The following is a 23297-nucleotide window of genomic DNA, read 5'->3' as shown; positions in this document are numbered from 1 at the left end:
TGGGAGTTGGAGTGGCGTCCAATATGTTGACAGATTGTGTCGACTGTTTGCAGAACATATGGAATCTAGTCGCCATATCCTGACACAATGCAGCATGTTAGGATTGCAGCACAGAAAGGCATATGCAGGTCTTGTGTCAAAATTAGATAACATACATAAAGACCAATTCTGGAGTTCATTATATAGTGTAAAATCGCTTTTCATCACTGGTGCTGCATCTTTCGTCTTGAAGGAAGCTGTGAAGTACTTGCAAGCAGTTGCATAATGGATGGGCGGAGTAAAAATAGAGTGAGTGTTCCATCCACTAATTAGAAGATGCGTTCTGCTTGTTCGATGACCAATGTATTTTGCACAAGTTAGTTAATTGTACTCATGTTTTAGAAATGTAGGGTATGATTGTAACAGGAAATTGTGGAAATGATGGAATTGTGCTTTTGTTTTACATTTTATGATAATGTTTTGTGTTTAAGGTATTTGTTAACCAAAATGCACAATACATTTAAAAAAAAAATAACTTAAGTTCCATTTGCATTTGTGTTTTTTTATGACTGGTTATACAAATTCTCCATTTCAGATATGTGTGATCACTACATAGCACAGTCAAACAAGTCATCGCAGTTTTTTTTTTTAAGAACATGTAATGATACCATGAACAATGTTACTAATAGAAATGTCACTTTCCTGCAGGTAGTAAGTAGTCTTTCCTTTACATATGTTTCTTCTGGTCCTTTGATGGCATTTTTAATTCAAATCCCTCCCCCTGTAAATAGACAATCACAATTTAAATGTAAAAGTACTGAAGTAATTGAATCAACACCCAATACAATATAGTAAACACAAACAAATTATAAAATAAAAACTATTAAAAAAATGTTAATGATATGTGTACTACAAAAAATGAATTGTGTTGTATATTCTTCATGAGATCTAAAACATTTCTTTAAAAATTCATATAAAACAAAATATATAAAAACATTGCTACAAAACAAAACAAACCTACATGGCTTTATATACAGAGAGATGGGTCATTATCGCGGGATAATGACCTGAGTTGTGGCCCGAGGTGGAGCCAAAGGCCATAAGTTCAGGAAGGATCATTATCTCCAGCATTAATGACCTCTCTAGATGTCTACATGGTGGTAGAAAGAATATGGGTTTTGGAGTTTTGGTCAGGAAATAAAAGAAATTCACTTTATTAGTGAGTAAAGTCAATAGACAAAATAATGTAATAAATTAAATGTGGTTTTATTTTATTGTATTTATCAACAAGTTCTCTGCATAGGTTAAGTATTTTAATTGCTAACCTGGTAAAACTAGAGCGGACTTGACACCTGCATTCATTGTGTGTCATATAAAAGTAAATGGTCTCTCTGTAAGAAAATTATCATATTCCCATGTTTTGTTCTTTCCCTCTCGTGTGTTAAATAGGATGTTGCTGTGAAAAATTGTGTGTCATGTTGAAATACATCTTGCGTGGAAATTGCATTGTGGTTTACTTGCTAGCTTTTGAAGTCAGAATGTTCATAGTGCAGTCGATACTTGTAATTATTGACTGCACTCTGAACATTATGATTGCTTAAGAGGTTAATACCGATCTCCATTTGCTAATAAACCTTTAAAGACCAAGGCAAATGGCCATACTGAGAGGTATGGGCCCAAAAGAACAAATTAAAGGCCTAAGCACAGCAAAGGCAGTTAACAAAGTTTATCAGGCCCTAACCCCAAATAGATTAGTGTAGGCTATATAAAGCCATTTTAACTTATGTCACCACGGTGGACAGTGGTTACAAAAGTGAGGCAATATGCATAGGGTGTTTGGTGGAAAGTGCATGTTTTCCATTAAACTGTACACATACAAACATTCTAAATGAGTGTTGGTACTTATGAATCTGGCCTTGCGCTGTCTTTCCGAGTTGGAGCCCAGCCAAAAATAAAAGCTGCTGTTTATGGGGGTTAATCAAAACCAGGCTGCATCTGCCATGGGTGGCCTGCCTCAAATATTGGATGCCATGGGGCAGGAGCACCCAACCTCATGTCAAAAGCATTGGATCGAAGGGGTAAGTAGAATTAGAATTTCAATTCCGGCACTATCAGGAATAGCCTGAGCTGAAAGAGTAGTGATGGGCCGAGGAACTTCCAGCACAGCAGTCCTGTGATGAGACGGAGCACTAATACCTATCCAATACCTATACAGAAACCAAAACTATTTAGGCAATAAGCCCCAAGCCGCAGGGTGTATCACCACATCAGGTAATGCCAATGGGGCCCATAACGAAGGCCCTGGGGTCTTTGGTAATGGCCCCCTGCGGAGGGGTATATTGCCTTTAGTACCCTGGCCCATTAGATCGGGTTACTAATGTTGTTTTTTTTTCGGTTGCAATGCGCGTTGTGTTTCGTAGCCAAAGAAAAATTCAAAAATATGTCCGCCTAGGACTGGGAAATGTAGTCTGTTCTCCCTTTCCATGGTGGCTGGAACAAAAACATTTTAAAAAAGGAAGACCGGCGCGAGGGACACACAGCAATGTGTGTGGGCTTACCATAGGGTAAGGCTTGCAAATGCACCCATCAGTGCGTTTGTTTCATTTTTTTAAATGTGCGCTGGGTACTAATGTCTATTAGATTTTCTTTGTAACATGAATTTAGTCGAAGGAATATATGTGAGAGCACACATCTATATTATTTTAAATACAATAGGAACTCATTTGGATGAACAATGAAACCATTTACTCACAGAAGACTTATTCAAAATAACAGTAGCACATCATATGAAACAGAAACCTTCACATGACTACAGTATAAAAATACCTAGAAATAAAAAAATGAACACTTCCCAAATACTGCCAAAATAGATCTGTCCAAAACATACCAGTAGCTGGAAAATGCTACAACTACTCATACGTGGCTTGATATTACCAGTTCACAAATACCTATACACAAGTCAATACTATTGCCTGTGTTACTGCTTCACAAGGCTTACGTGTTAATAACAGATGCAAGAACACACATCTGTCTTATTTTAATCTCAAGAAGCACTTACTTAGGTACCCTCCTTAGCTATGAACTATTTGGAAGACTGTTTAACAAAAACCATGGTAGGTACAATACAAAGAAAAACTCAATCTTACAACAAAACACGATTAGATAAAAAGCAATAAATCAGCATTGCTACCTACTACCGTAAATGACTTGATCATAACATTACAACAGTTGCAAAATAGTACACATACCCAATCCTACAATGTTGGTGCCTGTCAAATGCTTATCCAATATGCAACCAGTGATTGGGAATGTCAAATAAATTAAAATGACCAAATGTGGTCAATTGTTCAGTAAATACCCACCCTCTGCATACATTCAATAGTGTTAATCTATAATTGTAACTGAAATATCATATAGTAGCCATAAGTAAAAACACATAGGGCCTTATTACACGGTTGGCGGAGAACCATGGCGCTATTAGCGCCATGGTTCATGCCGGTAAAATACTGGCACCGCCTTGGCGGAAAGGGGAATTACCGCCCCATTCCAAGTTTGGTGGGGCGGCAATTCCCCCTTCCACCATTGCCCTTCCCCATTCCCATTTTTGCCCCATAGGGCTCAATGGGAATGGGGAAGGCGCTGATTACGGTACCGCAAATTGCGGTACCTTAATTAGCTCTCTGGGTCCCTTTGCGGGTTGGTTTTTAACGCCTGCAAAAAGCAGGCGTTAAATCCCCCAACCCACAAAGGTACCTCGTAGTAAGGCGGTAAGGATTTACCGGTATCGGTATTTTACCGGTACCGGTAAATCCTTACCGCCATCCGTGTAATGAGGCCCATATTCTCTATTAAACCAGCACCTTCACAATTGCAATACACAGTAACAAACACATTTCAATCTTCACAATATTGAACTCTACACTTCAAAATACACAAAACAATAAAAAAAACGTTGATTGCACACCTTCTAGAGTAGGCACACAGTAATGAAGAGAAATATAATTAACCTTTATAGACCAAGCCCAAGAATAATATTGATAGTTATGGGCCCTGAAGACCAACTTAAAGGCCCAAGCACAGAAAAGGCCTTTATTGAAATGTATTGGCCCATAAATACAAATACAAGCTGAGGTTGGGATTTATAAAGCTATAATATTGTGTCTCTGCAGAGTGTGCAGGGGTTTAAAAAAGGAAGGCAATGGGCGTGGGGTATTTGGTGGGAACTGCCTGTTTCATATATGTTAAAAGAGGAATTATCAAACACATACAGTATTTCAGTCATAAAAACCACTGAAAGTCAGTGAAAATACTTTGCTAAAGGCAGTTTATGGTTAAGTTGCCCTAATAAACACCTGTGAAATTCAGCATAAACACTTTTTTAAAGGGATGGTATGGTTATTTTATTCTAACAAAGTCTTTTAAATCCAAAGAAACAACTGTGTTAAAGGAGATGTATGGTTGCAGAGCAAAATCTAAAAACAGAAGAAATGTGCCAGTTATGTTCCTGCTATGCACTGCTCAGACTGACACACATGACATCACTGATGCAATCCAGCCTCCAATAATGGCAGCACTGTTGACAGCCAGGTCTTAGCTCGGGATGAGCCATGGTGGTCTGGGTGGAAGCATCTGAACAGGAATTTGGCTGCTGAAGTTTGTGGGGCACTTGTGTGCATATGGTTCTCCACATTATTTGCACTTCTTGCGGTTCACGCCAATCTCAGCAGCAAGCATTTCTCCCTCAGATCCTGTTCCGGACACACAGGACATCTCCTCATAGTTCTCCTGTTCCTCCCTCCTTTCACCACCCCCTTTGCTACATCAGGTTACTCTCCATACTCCCTAGCGCCTCTGTGCTCGGGGGACAATTGTTTGACACTCTGATGCTATTCTCAGTGACAACTGTCTCCACATTCTCATCTTCATTGGCAGTCCTCTCGGCTGTGTCTAGAACCCCAGCTACACACTCCTCAATGGAGCTCAATGCAATATAGTGTGGACTGGGTCTACGCTCCCTTTTGGAGCTCTTATTCTGGGTGCTCCTCAAATGTTGGTCCATCTTCTGTTGATCTTGGCACTGAAAAACAAAATAAATGTCTTCCATCTCTGAAGAATTGTCAAATGTCCCGTACACTTATGGGGTGAGAGATGTCGACACTCTCCCCCGAACCACAGAAGCCGAATGAAGTCGACCTTCCACCCGTGGTTGGCAAAGGTACCTGATTATAACCACAGGATACCACGTGGCAGCCAATGGGGCGAAGAGGGTTAGGGAGAGGTTGTGGACGGGGAGGAGAAGATAGGAACACCAGAGAGAGGCTTAGGGAAATACCTAGAGTGGATAGGACCGGGGAAGTAACAGGAAAAAACCCTACTCTGCCTAATATCTTGATAACCTAACATAGAGCAGAACACCACTTCCAGTACTACCTTAAACCTCTTAATACAGACCTAGATGTACTGGTTTACAGTACCCCTTGATACAGGCACACACTAAACATACCATGGCATGGACTACAAATAAGCAAGCAGGATGAAACATTTAGATGGGAGGGTTTCCCAACATGAAAAAACATCACACATGTCCCATTGGGCAAGCTTTTGCACACTTACAAAACATGTAACAGAAACGTTTTTAGACATGGAGCATACACAGCCCTTGGATTGTCGTTGTTTGCCTCAATCTGCATGCCCCAGTTCAATGCACTTTGGTTTGACTAAGGCAATGCGCCCAATGAGCGTCTAACATGCTAAAACACAGACACTCCTGAAAAGCTACTGGCAAGATATACTTTTCCTTTGCTGCGCAATGTGCGCATAACCCCTGTACCAGAGTCTGCATGAAATGGCAGTCAAAGTTATGGCTTCCGAGCTAATAGAAAAACATACAATGAACAAAACATCAGCGTTTGCATAACATGGAAGTTCAACACTTATTTTTTCTCCGGGAAGCTCGCAAGTCTTCCCGTACTAATCTTTCTTAGCCTGTAACAGCAGTGCAAGTCCTCCCTCCACCGCTGCAAGAGGAACGTGTTGTTTCAATAAGACCGAGCATCCGGCATGGAAGTTCCACCAAGTATTTATCCGCCGTTTTCGGGATGCATGCAGAAAGAAAGATGATTACGAGCCATCGGGTGCGAGCAGCCTCCTAATCCTCCGGCATGGCTTTGCCCCGAACTCAAAATAAGCCACACTTGCCGTGCGCCGTTGCCCCTTGATAAGCTGTATTAATGAGTGTCAGCAGGCCACACGCACGCACGGCACAACTACAAAATATCCCAATGTCAGGGCTGGGGCTGGTCTGGGGGTAAATGCCCTTATGGTTAAACTGGGGGGCGGGCAAGCAACCAGAAAGCACCCCACCAAGTACTCCAGGCGTGTTCTCCACCCTTTCTGTAGGACCGTGGTCCAGGGATGGAGAACAGCCCGAGAACTTCATTTCCCAGCAGGCCGCTCGCCGCTTGGGCCTGCTCGGAGGAAGACTGCCACGCCCCTGACTGCACCCGCATCAGCGCGCAGGTGCGAGCCGCGCCCGTGGTGAGCCGCTCGCAATACTGACCGGCGTCCTGGAAAGACGTGTTCTCAGGAGCTCCGGAGGCAAGCTTACACGGGGCGATTCCGCCCGATGCCTGCAAACCCCAGGCCCTGCGTACAAGGCAGAGATAAGTACAAAGCCTTACCTTGCATTTCATACTCGAGGGGGGTCACGCAGTAGAAGCGGCGCAGAGGCCCACCAGCCCACCGCGAGCCGGAGCGCAAAACTCCTGCAGGGAACGCTAGACGTTAAAACGTCCCTAATCACGCATGAGACTCGAACTAACAACGCCCGCATGTTTATTTTGATTAACAGTAAAGTCGCATGACTCCGGACCAGCGCTTCTTGCTGTGCAGGGTATTCTGAACCCACTAACCAATCACGCGCACAGCGCGCTCAGATATTGACTCTAGTTTTGCTCTTGCAGAGAGACAGGAAATCTGGGAGAAGTTCGGGGCCAATCAACACGAAAAGGCCAGAAAACTCATGCTGAAATCGAAGCTAAGTACCTATTTGCTTTGGGCAAGACCTATTTGGTACTGCATGAAGTGAATGCAGGTTTGGGAGGGCAGTTGGGCAATTGCTACAGATGCTGCATGAAGTAATGCAGTTTTGGAATTCCGCATGTTGTAATATGGGGTAATCTGCAGTCAATGTGTTACTTGTGATGTCCTGGTTAGGGGCTCCAGTACAAAGGCCCGAGGTGAACTCAAGCATTCAGTAAAAGAGTGAGAGGTGAGAGCAGGAGTGCATGGGCGGAGTTTCATGGAACAGGAGCCGAAGAGCATGTAACCCTGACATCCCCCTTCCCATCCAGAACCTCTACCTAAACCTTTTTCCGGTGTTCCTAACTTCCTTACCTATCCAACCAATGGACCCTAACCCTCTTTCCCCGAAGGGTCAAGGTTTCCTGTGCTGTCTATCTCCAGGTACTGCGACCTAACGGGGAGGGAGGCATTTTAGCTGCGTTTGTGCTGCCTCTACGCCTGGAAGGAGCAAGGTCTGACAGAATTGCGAGCCCAAGTATTGTATAGGCGCCCAGGCAGCACAACCATGGCGGACGTGGTAGCGCTACTCCAAGAACTAAAAGCGGAGCTGGCGGCAACTAGGCAGGATTATCAGACCCTGGCGGGGCAGGTACATACCTTAGCGGTGCAAAATTAGGCCCAGGCCACTCCCTTACCCAGAGCCCCCCCACCAGTCCCGGTACAGGTACAGGTAGCTACTGAACCATCTCGACCCTTGGCAGCTCTGGAACGATACCATGGGGACCCTCAGAACTTTAATCAGTTTATTATGCAGTGTCAGTTGCATTTTTTAACAAAGCCTGTTGTGTTCCGGACAGCTCAGGCTCGTACGGCATTCGTGATTTCCTATCTCACCGGGGATGCCGCTTCATGGGCCACGCCGCTAGTCCACAAGGATGATGCCTTGCTCTACAGCTGGGAAAATTTCCTGGAGGAGTTTGATAGAATATTCAATCGTAGGGCCGCTTCATTGCTTAAGGATAAGGAGTTCATAACTCTAAGACAAGGAAACAAAGATCTGGTCACTTACGTTACCACATTTAATCGACTGGCTATGGAAACGGATTGGCCGCAGGAGAAAAGGATGGCTTTGTTCTATCAGGGTGTTAGGGAGGAGCTGAAGGATCTGGTAGCTCAGGTGGACCCCCAGCCTGAAGCTTGTTCAACTATGATTGACCTCGTTCTTCGTTTAGATCAGAGACAGAATGACCGGAGACAGGATCGACGTCGTTGGGAAAACAAACCGATGGTGAGATTGGACCAACAGAAGCCCATTCGGGTGTCAGACAAGGGGGCTGATGAACCAATGCAAATAGGTTCCATTCGGGGACCTCTCTCCAAGGAAGAAAGGGAGAAGAGGAGAAAGGACAAATTATGCCTATATTGCGGAAAAGCTGGCCATTTCGTACGAGAATGTCCCAACAAACCGTCCAAGGGAGGGGTGTCGGGAAATGCGCTAGCTCGCCCATGAGGGTGGCAGGAGCGAGCAAAATGAAAAACACCCCATACATGCTGGCAAACGTACGCACAAATCTGATAACCCATGTGACCTTAGAAGGATGTCTGCAATGGCAGGGAAAGTGTGTTCCGGTGACCTTGATGGTAGATTCTGCCGCCACAGGAAACTTCGTGGATGTGCAGGTGGCCAAGAGGCTGGGTCTCCCGGTAAATGCAAAGACAGTTCCTGAAGAAGTGAAATCAGTAGATGGTTCACCTTTAGTCTCTGGGCCAGTTACTCAGCAGACAATACCTTTGTTGTTGGAATGCAGCATAATACATCAGGAAACGCTCAGTTTTGATGTCATCGCAGCTCCACAGTTTGGCTTCATACTGGGGCTCACTTGTTTGAGGCTCCACAACCCATCCGTCGACTGGAATGCCGGCACAGTCCAGTTCAACTCCAGTTATTGTCAGACACACTGTCAAATAACCCCACCAAAGCCTTTGACCCATTACGTGGGAAGCAGTGAGGTAGCAGGTTTGCCAGCAGAGTACGAGGAGTACAGGGATGTTTTTAGCAAGACAGCAGCCGAAACCTTGCCCCTGCACCAGCCTTTTGATTGCCGGATTGACCTAGAAGCAGGTGCAGTGCTACCCTGCAGTCGAATATACGCCCTCACCGAAGCCGAAAACAAGTATTTAAAAGAATACATAGAATCCAACTTGGCCAATGGTTTCATCAGGCACTCCACATCTCCGGTTTCTTCCCCCCTATTCTTCGTCCCCAAAAAGACCGGAGACCTAAGAACTTGTATAGACTACAGGGCAATAAACAAAATAACCACCAAGAATCGTTATCCCTTGCCCCTGATACCTGTGCTGTTGGACCAGGTACGTGGATCTACCGTCTATACCAAATTGGACCTCAGGGGGGCCTACCATCTAGTGAGAGTTTGAAAAGGGGATGAATGGAAGACGGCCTTACGGACCAAGTTTGGTCTCTATGAATATCAGGTCATGCCGTTTGGGTTGTGCAATGCACCAGCAGCGTTTCAGCATTTCCTGGACGAAGTTTTGCGTGGGTATCTGGATGTGTTCACCATAGTCTACATCGATGACATCTTGATTTACTCTCAGAACTTGGAAGAACATCGAAAACACGTCCGAGCAGTACTACAAAGGCTACGTGAACATCACCTATATGCTAAGCTCGAGAAATGTGAATTTCATCAGACTACCATCGAGTTCCTTGGGTTCATTCTGTCACCACAGGGGGTCACTATGGACAGGAAAAAAGTGCAATCTATCATAGACTGGCCTCCCCCGAAATCAGTCAAAGACATCCAATCTGGCTTCTTGGCTTTGCTAACTTTTATCGCCGCTTCATAGATGGCTTCGCGAAAATGGTGCAACCCATTACCAGACTTCTACGGAAAGGTGTTCCGTTCTCATGGGATGTGAAAGCTGCCAAGGGGTTTGAGGCACTCAAGAAAGCGTTTGTCACCGCTCCAGTACTAAAGCACCCAGACCCGAGCAAACCCTACGTCATCGAGACCGACGCTTCTAGCTATGCAGTGGGGGCGATCTTATCACAAAGGGACGAAAACGGGCAATTACACCCAGTCGCCTACTACTCACGGATGTTACTCCCAGCGGAGCAAAATTACGCCATCGCCGACAAGGAATTGTTGGCAGTAAAAACAGCGTTCGATGAGTGGCGTCACTATCTTTTGGGGGCCCAACACACCGTGACTATCTACAGCGACCACCGTAATCTGCAGTTCTTAAAATCAGCTAAAGCCCTTAGTCCCAGACAACTCAGATGGGCAATGCAGTTCTCGGAATATGATTTTGTGATAACTTACCGTCCAGGAGCAGAAAACCGAAAAGCAGATATACTTTCAAGATACCCTGAACCAAGCTTCGACCCATCAGAGGCAAGAAAAGAAGAGCCCAGACCCATGGTGGACCCGGATCGTGTCATTGGGAGTGTAACTGTCGATTCTATGTTTGACAATCTCAGGGCAGCTATGTCGGCTCAGCAACTGGCTCAATGGGAAATGCAAGGTGAAGACCAGTCGGTGAAAGAAGGACTACCGTTCTACAAAACCACGCTATTTCTACCTACAGCACCACTACGTCAACAAGCAATACAATGGTGCCACGATTCCCCGTTTGTAGGCCATCCTGGAACAGTCAAGACCATAGAACTGGTGAAACGTCATTTTTGGTGGCCAACCATTTGTAAAGACGTCCGGCAATACGTAATCGCATGTGAAGTGTGTCTCAGAAACAAATCCGACCACCAAAAGCCAACTGGACCCCTACAACCACTACCTACGCCACCTACCCCATGGCATACTGTGTCGATGGATTTGATTGTTGAACTACCTCAGAGTAACGGCTTTACAGCAGTTTTGGTTGTGGTAGACTATCTAACCAAGATGGCGCACTTCATACCCTGCAAAGGAACCCCATCAGCAAGCACACTGGCCAACCTGTTTTCACAACATGTAATTCGTTTGCATGGATTACCATACGGAATTGTCTCAGACCGAGGACCGCAATTTACATCAAGGTTTTGGCAAGCGTTCTGCAAATCAGTTTGGATTGACGTACGTTTGTCCACGGGCTATCACCCGGAAACTGATGGTCAGATGGAGAGACTAAACCAGACTCTAGAACAATATCTTAGATGTCTCACCCGAGGAAAAGAGAAGGACTGGGCGGACACCATCTGGCTCGCCGAACTCGCATACAATAATGCAGTGCATTCCTCTACTAAAACAACACCATTCTACAGCCTGTATGGTTACCACCCTCGTTTTCAACCAGTACCCCAAGATAGCATACCCGAAGTGCCTGCAGTAGTGGAAAAGCAGAAAAAACTAAAAGAGATCTGGCAAGTTGTCCAACGCAATCTGGTCGCAGCCAAGCAAGCCTACAAGCATCACGTTGGCAAGAAAAGACGAACCAGTCCCATGTACCACGTCGGGGACAAGGTATGGCTCTCTACACGAAACATTCATCTACAAGGCTCACGCAAATTCATCCCCCGCTTCATAGGGCCATTTTCAATCGAGTCACTGGTTGGTTCAGTGGCTGTTAAATTGACACTTCCCCCGCACATGAAAATACACCCAGTGTTCCATATTGCCTTGGTGAAACCGGCCCCTGCCTTTGTGAGAACTAGGAAACCTCCACCCATTATGGTAGACGGCCACCCCGAATTTGAGGTCAACGCTATCCTGGACTCAAGTGTTCGACACAAGAAACTATGTTATCTGGTGGACTGGGTGGGGTATGGTCCCGAAGAAAGATCTTGGGAGCCCGCTGAAAATATCCATGCTCCTCGACTCCTCCGCCAGTTTCATCTTCGATACCCTAGTAAACCAGGGCCTGCTGGAGGGAGGGGGAGTACTGTCAGGGCTGGGGCTGGTCTGGGGGTAAATGCCCTTATGGTTAAACTGCGAGGCGGGCAAGCAACCAGAAAGCACCCCACCAAGTACTCCAGGCGTGTTCTCCACCCTTTCTGTAGGACCGTGGTCCAGGGATGGAGAACAGCCCGAGAACTTCATTTCCCAGCAGGCCGCACGCCGCTTGGGCCTGCTCGGAGGAAGACTGCCACGCCCCTGACCACGCCCGCATCAGCGCGCATGCGCGAGCCGCGCTCGTGTGGAGCCGCTCGCAATACTGACCGGCGTCCTGGAAAGACGTGTTCTCAGGAGCTCCGGAGGCAAGCTTACGCGGGGCGATTCTGCCCGATGCCTGCAAACCCCAGGCCCCGCATACAAGGCAGAGATAAGTACAAAGCCTTACCTTGCATTTCATACCCGAGGGGGGTCACGCAGTAGAAGCGGCGCAGAGGCCCACCAGCCCACCGCGAGCCGGAGCGCAAAACTCCTGCAGGGAACGCTAGACGTTAAAATGTCCCTAATCACGCATGAGACTCGAACTAACAACGCCCGCATGTTTATTTTGATTAACAGTAAAGTCGCATGACTCCGGACCGGCGCTGCTCGCCGTGCAGGGCAATTGGCAGTGAACCCACTAACCAATTACGCGCACAGCGTGCTCAGATATTGACTCTAGTTTTTCTCTTGCAGAGAGACAGGAAATCTGGGAGAAGTTCGGGGCCAATCAACACGAAAAGGCCAGAAAACTCATGCTGAAATCGAAGCTAAGTACCTATTTGCTTTGGGCAAGACCTATTTGGTACTGCATGAAGTGAATGCAGGTTTGGGAGGGCAGTTGGGCAATTGCTACACATGCTGCATGAAGTAATGCAGTTTTGGAATTCCGCATGTTGCAATGTGGGGTAATCTGCAGTCAATGTGTTACTTGTGATGTCCTGGTTAGGGGCTCCAGTACAAAGGCCCGAGGTGAACTCAAGCATTCAGTAAAAGAGTGAGAGGTGAGAGCAGGAGTGCATGGGCGGAGTTTCATGGAGCCGAGGAGCATGTAACCCTGACATCCCCCTTCCCATCCAGAACATCTACCTAAACCTTTTTCCGGTGTTCCTAACTTCCTTACCTATCCAACCAACGGACCCTAACCCTCTTTCCCCGAAAGGTCAAGGTTTCCTGTGCTGTCTATCTCCAGGTACTGCGACCTAACGGGGGGGAGGCGTTTTAGCTGCGTTTGTGCTGCCTCTATGCCTGGAAGGAGCAAGGTCTGACACCCAAGGACTGCTGGGCAATGTAGTTCATTTGCTGATATACCGTCTCCTGAGTCCCTTCTTACACCTCCTCCATCCCATACTCCTAACATTACCTCCTCTCTCATGGCCCTTCCCAGGACCTGGTTTATCTGGGTGTTGCCGATGAAATTGTGTGACCAACCTCGGAGCATGCACTGCATCTGCCGGCTCCCAAGAACAATCCTCCGATCAATAACCCTTCCATTGAATCAAATACCATAAATGACGCTTCCTTTTCTTTGCATCCAGAATGTGTTGCACTTCATATTCTTCTTGACCTTCCTTCATGATTGCTGGAGGCCGCTTCGTAGTTGTTCCCAGAGCTGCGGGTTTAAGTAAAGATACATGGAACACCGGATGTATCAGTAAAGATTTAGGCAAACACAATTTCATAGCAGTTTACATTTACTAATCTCATATGGCCGAATGAACCGAGGTGTACATTTTCGTGCCCCAATCAAAGACAAATTCTGAGTAGATAACCAAACTCTGTCCCCCACTTTATATTTAGTACCTTCCTGTCAATGCTTATCAGCTTGGTTCTTGTACTGTCTCTTGGCTCTCTCCAGATTTTCTCGTGCCTTCTGCCTAATCGCGAGAAGCAACTGTTTGGGCTCCTGCAACACTGGCATAATTTCCATCTCTGGCAGGTGTTCCGGTGTCATATTCTGTTTATGACCATATAAACATTCATGCGGCGCCATCCCCAAAGAAGTGTGATAAGTATTGTTATAGGTAAATTCTGCCAACCATAAAGCTTGCACCCATGAATCCCTGCCATCACCCAAGTAACCTCGTAAATATGCTCAAGTGTTTGGTTCACTCTTTCAGTCTGTCCATCTGTTTGAGGATGATAGCTTGTGGACAGAGCACAATTGATTCATAGCATTTGACAAAAAGCACACCAAAATCTGGAGGTAAATTGCGTGCCCCTATCCGAGACAATACTCTTTGGCAACCCATGCAACCTCACCACATGTTGTAAAAATAACTCAGCCAATCTACCTGCCCCACGTATTCCCTCACAAGGAACGAAATGTGCTTGCTTTGACAGAAAATCCACCACTACCCAAATGGTATCACATTGATTATCGGGCAGCAGATCAGTAATAAAATCCATAGAAATATGCGTCCATGCTTTCTCAGGAGTTGGTAATGGTTGCAGTAACCCTCTTTTCTTAACATGCTCTGACTTGTTACGTGCACAATTCTCACAATTTTACACACAAGTGACAATCCTGTAATCTTTTCAACACAGTTCTTACATGTTTTACATGCTGCTCTGGAGACTCAGAATAAATCAAAATGTCATCAATATAAACAATGACAAAAGTATCAATAAATTCATGCAATACTTCTTGCATAAAAAACTGAAAAGCAGTTTGCACATTACATAAACCAAAAGGCATCACAAGATATTCAAATAAACCAAACTTAGTTCTAAAAGCTGTTTTCCACTCATGCCCCTCCTTGACCCGTATCAAATGGTAAGCTCCCATTAAATCCAACTTGGTATAAATCTTGGCTGCCCTCACTTGATCTAAAAGAACTGAAATGAAGGGCAACGGAAATTGGTTCTTTATTGTCACCTTATTTAATGCACGATAATCAATTTAGGTGCGTAAAGTTCCTTCTTTCTCTGGGAACAAAAAATAGAGGGGAGGAGACGGGAGATGTGGAATGTCTAATAAAGCCTTTCGCCATCATCTCATCTAGATATTCTTGCAAATGCTGATTTTCTTTTTCTGTAAGAGCATAGATTCTACTACATGGCAATTTTGCTCCCTCCTCCAAATCAATAACACAATCATAGGGTCTATGCGGAGGTAATTGCTCTGCAATTCTCTTTCAAACACTCCACTAAACTCCATGTACTGTGAGGGAATTTCTTCTGTTACTGCTCCTACAATATGATCTTCAGACCTCTTTTCAGCTAACAATGCTGCGGGTCCTCCTTCCTGAAAAATGTGTGCCTGACAGCTCTCCTCATTAAACCACATGGTCTGTCTTTCCCAGTCAATGCTTGGATTGTGAAGAACTAACCAGGGCATACCCAAAATGAATCCAAATTGAGGTGCTTCTATTAAATCAAATGATATTTCCTCTTTATGACCATGTCCACAAATCATGTCCAATTTTTCTGTCTGCTTTTGAATGGGCCCTGACACCAACGGTGAACCATCCACTGATTGGACTCCTTCCACCTTAAGCTTGTCCAACAAAGGTAACCCTAACTGTTTTGCCAACGTAATGTCCACAAAATTTCCAGTAGCCCCTGAATCCACTATTGCCAAGACCTCCTGTTTTGTTAACGCAAAACATAATGTCACCAATATATATAAGTGAGATGTTTTACCTCCCACTGTGTTTGCAGCTCATCTGGGGAACCTTATATCTATTGGGCCTGGCACCTGTGTTCCCACTAAGGCCGGCTCAGCTCTTTTCCCGCCTCCTTCATACTCTTTTCCCCTCCCCCACTTTTCTGAGGTGTATTGGGGCATGTTCGTATAAAATGTCCTGCTGTCCGCAATAAAGACACAATTTATTAACCTTCTGCAGTTCCTTCTCTGCGACGGACAAAGGTACTCATACACTATCAATTTGCATTGGCTCCACTTCACTTGCCCTTCCTCCTCTACTCCTATCTAAACACACAAAAGGCTCTGCTTCCGGTCTTTTTTTATCTCCTTTCCTCTCATTCATACGATGGTCTAACCGTTACGCTAAATCGATCATGGCCGTGCAAGTTCATGGTTGCGGCTCCACTTGAGCAATCGCATCCTTCCATTCCTCCCGTAAACCCTGATAGAATAACACTGTTTGTTTAGCCACTGGCTACTCCATTTCAATTACCAATCTGTTGAACTGGGTGACATATATTACCAGATCCCGACCTCCCTGTCTTAAACCCAATAACTCCTTATCTTGAGCTAATGAAACTTCTCGGCAATCTAATAATCTGCCAAATTCCCCTAAGAAATCATCCCAATTGTATATTAAAGGGTCATCTTTTTGTACTAGAGGCATAGCCCATGCCGCGGCATCTCCTGTCAAATATGAAATTACGAAAGCCGTCCTGGCCTGAATGGTTTCAAAAGCCGTAGGTTTACAAAAAAATTAAGCCTGCACTGGGTAAGGAAGATCATGTATTTTCGAGGATCCCCTGAAAATCGTTCTGGAGCTGCCAACAGAACACTACTAGGTGGTTGATCAATAACTGTGGATTCTGACCTGGGGGCCCGCAACTGGTTCCCTCCAGTGGGGTCAGCTGGGCTACCAAATTCTGTACTTGTGTCTTCAAATTGTCAGATTCTTGTTTTGCTTGAACTAACTCTACTTGAATATCTTGAAGCGCCTTTAGCACATCGGTCAATGCGGGAGTAGTCGCTTCCATTTGGCTTGGGTGGTTGTAAGTATCCCAATATGGGGGTGGCTTATTATGTCAAATGTCCCGTACACTAATGGGGTGAGAGATGTCAACACTCTCCCCCGAACCACAGAAGCCGAATGAAGTCGACCCTCCGCCCGTGGTTGGCACAGGTACCTGATTATAACCACAGGATACCATGTGGCAGCCAATGGGGCGAGAGGGTTAGGGAGAGGTTGTGAATGGGGAGGGGAAGATAGGAACACTGGAGAGAGGTTTAGGGAAATACCTAGAGTGGATGGGACCGGGGAAGTAACAGGAAAAAACCCTACTCTGTCTAATACCTTGATAACCTAACATAGAGTAGAACACCACTTCCAGTACCACCATAAACCTCTTAATACAGACCTAGATGTACTGGTTCCTGACCAATCAGTTTATAGTATCCCTTGATACAGGCACATACTAAACATACCATGGCATGGACTACATATAAGCAAGCAGGATTAAACATATAGATGGGAGGGTTTCCCAACATGAAAAGACATCACACATGGCCCATTGGGCAAGCTTTTGCACACTTACAAAACATGTAACAGAAACGTTTTTAGACATGGAGCAGACACAGCCCTTGGACTGTCATTGTTTGCCTCACTCTGCATACCCCAGTTCAATGTACTGTGGTTTGACTAGGGCAATGCTCCCAGTGAGCGTCTAACGAGCTAAAACACCTACACTCCTGAAAAGCTACTGGCAAGAGATACTTTTCCTTTGCTGCGCAATGTGCGCATAACCCCTGTACCAGAGTCTGCATGAAATGCCAGTCAAAGTTATGGCTTCCGAGCTAATAGAAAAACATACAATGAACAAAGCATCAGCGTATGCATTACATGGAAGTTCAACACTTATCTTTCGTCCGGGAAGCTCGCAAGCCTTCCCGGACGTAATATTTCGAAGCCTGTAACAGCAGTGTGAGTCCTCCCTCCACCGCTGCAAGAGGAACGTGTTGTTTCAATAAGACCGAGCACCCGGCATGGAAGTTCCACCCAGTATTCGTCCGCCGTTTTCAGGATGCATGCAGAAAGAAAGATGATTATGAGCCATCGAGTGCGGGCGGTCTCCTAATCCTCCGGCATGGCTTCGCCCCGAACTCAAAATAAGCTGCACCTGCCGTGCGCCGTTCCCCTTGATAAGCTGTACTAATGAGTGTCAGCTGCCCACACGTGTGCACGGCACAACTACAAAATATCCCAAGGACTGCTGGGCAATGTAGTTCATTTGCTGATATTCCGTCTCCTGAGTCCCTTCTTACACCTCCTCCATCCTATACTCCTAACAAGAATCATGCAGATCCCTCACTAAAACTCTGCCTAAAGGCTCCTCCCAGGTGGCCTAGGGAGGGCAGATGCTTCTGTTCCCAACCCTGGAGGTGGTGTACTGCGGGAGGATCACCTGAGTGGAGACAGAGCCCAGAGTTCAGGGTAGTGAGGACATTTTGTGGGGTGAGACACAGTATTTTTCAAGTGATGGGGAGGTTCTTACCACTATGCCAGAAGAGGTTATGGCTTATTGTAATTTTAAAGTTGAAAACCCTAAGGTTGTGGCACTCAAATAATCTTTTTTTCGCCTACAATCAAGTGTCTTCCTCAATATCACAGGTACACTACAAGGAAAATTGCAAATGTTGCCTTCTCTACATCATTTTCCTCTAATAGAGTTAAAGCGTACAGCTCCTCTGTTAAAAATATTAAGGGAATTAAATCTACCCTTACCAAATACACAAGAATAAGAAAAACCTAAAGTAAACTACATGTCCCAGAATCTCACAGGGACTGAAATGAAGAAGAGGCCTGAAGAAGCATGTAGATGTAAAGGAGAGGCATTTAGGATAAATAGTGCCTTCACTAGGGTCAGGCAATTGACCTTAATGGCCTGCACCTGAAACCAATTGCCCCAGTTAAGAGGCATAAGAGAGGGAAGAAGAAAGGTGCTGGGCAAGGAGCAGGAGCTGGAAGGCTGGTAGTAGTAGCAGAGCAGAAAAGCACGAGGCTGGCAGTTCATGAAGAAGTGTGATCACTTAAGTGATGCCAGAACATGGAGAAAGCAGATTTCACCTGTAGGTTCTGAGAAGGTCCTGTGTTCACAAACCCTGCCTTGCCGTGGCTGCACTGAGAGAGACATGCTGAAAATGCAGGCAATTGCAGAGCTGTGACCATGCTGAAGCCGGAGGCCCATAGCAAGAAGCAAGCCTAAAACTGCAGTGTAAGAGGAAGAAGTCAGGAATTTGAAGCAGCCCACAACCACAGTGTTCCTGGAGCCGGTGAATGAAAAATGGCATTCAGGTTCACTTAGAAACCCTTGCCGGTAAATGTTTCCAGCTGTAAATTGACTTGCGTAAGAAAAGACATTAGTATAAACTGTTTGTCATTTTGAAAGCTATTATTTACAATGGAAATGTATCCTGCACACTTCTAGTAAAAGTTATAGTGCTTGCATATGAATAAAAGTATTTTGTTTTCGATTGTGGCACTCTTAATGTTGGCGTAGTGGTTGTGTGTCTCTAATGAAAGAGGGAACACTTGTGAAACACTCAAAAAACTCTAAAGTTAACTTTGACAATTGTTACAAACACAGAATCAAAGGAAGGTTGCATGTGGCCAAATGTGATTCCCGACAGGAGTTAGAAAACAGCTCTGTAACATGGGAATACAAAAAGACTTCTAAGTATTTACAGTTAAAGATCTACCTTAAAGAGTGGGAGCATGTGCCTAAATCTGTTTTTCCTTTGAAGACTGAACCGTGTACACTAAGAAAAAGTATTCTTTAAACGCAGACGTTGTTGTATTACCAAGAAGAACATGCATTGCCCAGGTCAAGAGGTGAACCCGTTCTATAGTGAAGTGAAGTGAACCCTGTTTAAATCTATCCACCTAACTGACAAAGTTGTTAAAGGTCCCCTCTGATACAAGTGCGAAAATGCAGCTTCAAGGTAGCTACTGGAACCAAGAGGGTGTGAATAAAGCTGGGCTAGGGAGCTGGGTGCTTGTAAAGAGATTGACCAAATACTATTCAATGCTGAGGCTGCTGAAGCTGAGAGGAAGTCAGTCTGGTAGCAGATGCAGGTTATACTTGTGGCAGTAAGGCAGATAGAAGAGGTAAAGAGGTTGCCCTTTTCCTGGAGCATAGGAACGAAGAGTGCCTTGCCTGCCTGTATAGGTTGAAGAGTCTTGTCTTTAATGCCTAACAATCCTGAAGTAAAAAGTTGAAGCAGAAATACCAGAACTGTGGTTGTATATAATACTGTCAGTAGATGTTACAGTGACGTTGGTTGAAGTAGTGGCATACTGAACAAAGATGTCTGTTCCAACCGTAAAAGTAGTAGAAGGGTAGTTGTCGAGCAGAAAGCAACAACCCACAGAAGAAGCATCCTGACAATTATTCCAGATACATGGCAGAGGTCATAAACTTTTGTCAAGTAGTAGAAGCAGAACTTATTACTATGTTCTTTGAACTTTGGCAAAACAATCTTGGAAAGAGGGTATCCAGGATTTTCCATTGGTGCTATTTTCTTTGCTGGAAGTGGAAGGAAGGGGATCTTTTCAACTGAAAGCTGAAGAACTGTTACCAGTTGACTATTGTTTGATGAACTTTAGTTTTATTTGGAATTTACAAGAACTGGTTCTAGACATTACTTTTCCTTTTGAACATTTTTGGAAATTGACGTTGGACAGAGGTTTACCCAGGACAGGTGAAGGTCATCCAACATATTGGCTATTTGTTGTTTGATCATTTATGTTATTTACGACTTACATTGAGTGTGAGGGTCAGTTTGTTTATGTTAGGAGACATTCCCTTAGATGGTAGACTAGGTAGGGAATCCCTGATACAGTAGGATTAGCAGGGATTTATTTGAAACCTTTTTCTTTAATAAAATGGTTAATTCTGAGAAAACCACAAGCAGTTGTCTGCCTCACATTACTGAACTTGCACACATCACTCATTGTTGTAAGCAAATATAGTAGCAACTCTACCCACATTTGAGACATATGGTTATGCAGACACATTTGCAGGTGCCATGTTTAAATACATGTTAATGTTTAAACATATACAAGTCACACTCTTATTACTTCAATAACTGTGTAATGGACCTACCCCATGGCCACAAGAAAAGCAATATGACATAGTCCTACTGCATTTCCTTTATACAAATGTCATCCAAGCATGACTGCTAGTATGTTATATTGACATAAGAGATTTGTTTGAGTCACCTGCCACAGTACAGACACATTCATGTCACATTACCTATTACCTATTCCCACACCTAAATCATGTCTCATGTACTTGTCAACATACAGTATATATATATTCAATGGAAAAACGTTGTTACAGGGACGTTATGGTTACAGGTAAAACCGTAAACCTCCAGAAATTAGACATTTATCGTAAGCTAAGCAACCATAACTCGTGCCACCAGAGTGCACTGCAAGGACTAACACCCATTACATCAAAGATGCCATCACAAATCTCATTCATGACATCACTGATGACATCACATGTGCATTTAGTTTTAATAGGAAGCCTCCACAACGGGTTGTTATTGTAATGGTGTCAGAAAACTATCAAAGACCATTGGAAGAACTATCATGAGAGAAGTAGGTCATGGAGGAATGCATTGCTATACACACTATTATATTACACACTTCACTGTACATGAAGGAACTCATGTGCAAATGTAGCCATTGTCTGCACCATGCCACATTGAGGAATAACCTTCCAAATATTTCCATGCTACATAGTGAAATCATGAATGCATTCGTTTTAGAGTGTCGGTACTGTGAAAAATGTAAGAAGTAGCTACCATTGCCTTTATAACTACATAATTGCACTACTGCACATTAACCATTATGACACCACAATGCATATAAACGTGACCATATACAAGGGAATGAAAGTAAGCTAAAAAGGAGCAGTATTACCAGAAAAAGTTCATAACATAATTGATTATCTTTATGCAGAGACACCAGTGCTGTGTTTTATGCTGTCCTCTTCCCCTACATGTCTATGTATGATATGATGTGAGTGAACCGTAAGGAAAGTAGTGTAAGAAAATATGAGAAGGTTTCCATACACAAATATAGAACCTTTTGAATTGTTTGTTCCTGACTGTTAGTGAAGACAAGCACCTGCCGTACTTATGGTAGTGAACAAAACAGAGGGAGCCACATATGTGATGTCATAAGTGATGTCTTGAATGAGATTTGTGATGGCATCTTTGATGTCATGGGTGTTAGTCCTTGCAGTGCACACTAGTGGCACAAGTTATGGTTGCTTAGCTTACCATAACTGTCGAATTTCGGGGGTTATTCACTGTTACCTCTAACCATAATGTCCCTGTAACAACGTTTTTCCATTGAATTTCATAGGTTTTTGCTAGTGCAACTGAACCATAACGTCCCTTTAACAATGTTTTTGTTAGTGAATTTCAAAGGTTTTTAGTAGGGCACTGTAAGCAGAACGTTGCTTTAGCATAGTGTATTTAGAAATGATGCTATGTTTGTAGTACCGCAGCTGCACCATAACGTCCCTTTAGCAATATTTGTTGTGGCTGATTATGAGATAAAGCTCCTTGTAGAGTGTCACAATGTAAGTGGCAATGAAGGGAGGCAATGCAATGCACATTGCATACCCTCCACACAATTGGGTGCTAAATGGAAGGAACCGTGGTACTGTGGAAAACACTGCTGTGGAAAACGGTAGAATTGGGTGGCTGTTGAAACAGATAGTTGTGAGTGTTGCAGTGCGTTTTCAAGACCGGAAGTGCGGCACACAGCAAGCACAAACATTATTCCTATACTTCCCAAAAGGGCAGCAAGGCAATCTGTGTAGAGCGTGCAGAATACGGAAATGCAGTAATATCAACAAGAACGCTATTTGTGGGGAAAACTGCTTGTGCTGTGAAATGATAGATGCCTATTTGTACATACGACAATTGCACAAGTTGTAAAAAAACAGAAATACAGTTCTTCACACTGTACCACGCTTTCTCCATTTCCGGACCAAATAAAAAATAATGCGCCTACTTTGGGTGTCTGCATATTGGGATACAAAATTATGCATGACATTGAAACAGAAGCATTACCTGGCCTACTACCTCCCTCAGCACAAAGGGGACTGAAAATCGTGTTCCATGGTGTGCATTTGTCCCTACACAATCAACAACAATAATATTGTCTGGATCAAGCGTCACCCAACTCTCACACACACAAAAAAAAGCAATCACTTCAGTGTAGGTGCACCATACGCGTACAAACCCACATGATACACTCCACACATAACTCCCACGGACTCTGTTTTCCATTCATTGCCAAGTAATGTACATGCATTTCATCCACAAAGCATATGCTGTGGTGCGTACAACACACAGCCATAAGCTCACCCTCTGCATTTAGGTCAACAAATATACCGCATACCACAGTCTGTGCGTGCACTCGACACCCAGAAAGCTTATTGCGCAATCCTGTGTCTTCCACAGTCCCAAATATAAGATGGCCATGTGCAAAAGGGGCATATGTTACACGTACAACCCTCCAACTGTCGCGAAGACCACAGCACAGGAGTAGGGGAATAAATGTCACCCAGGGTAGGGGATGTCCTTTGTAGTTGTGTCTCTTAAAAAAGCAGTTTTTTTATTTTTTTTAAACAGCTTCCACAGTAACAACTCTTTTTTGGGGCTTTTATAATTGTTTTTAT

This window comes from Ambystoma mexicanum, chromosome 7q, assembly GCF_040938575.1.
Source record: "Ambystoma mexicanum isolate Mex_15411 chromosome 7q, UKY_AmexF1_1, whole genome shotgun sequence".
Classification (NCBI taxonomy): domain Eukaryota; kingdom Metazoa; phylum Chordata; class Amphibia; order Caudata; family Ambystomatidae; genus Ambystoma; species Ambystoma mexicanum.
The sequence above is the reverse complement of the archived record's forward strand: the minus strand, read 5'-3'. Positions refer to the sequence as shown.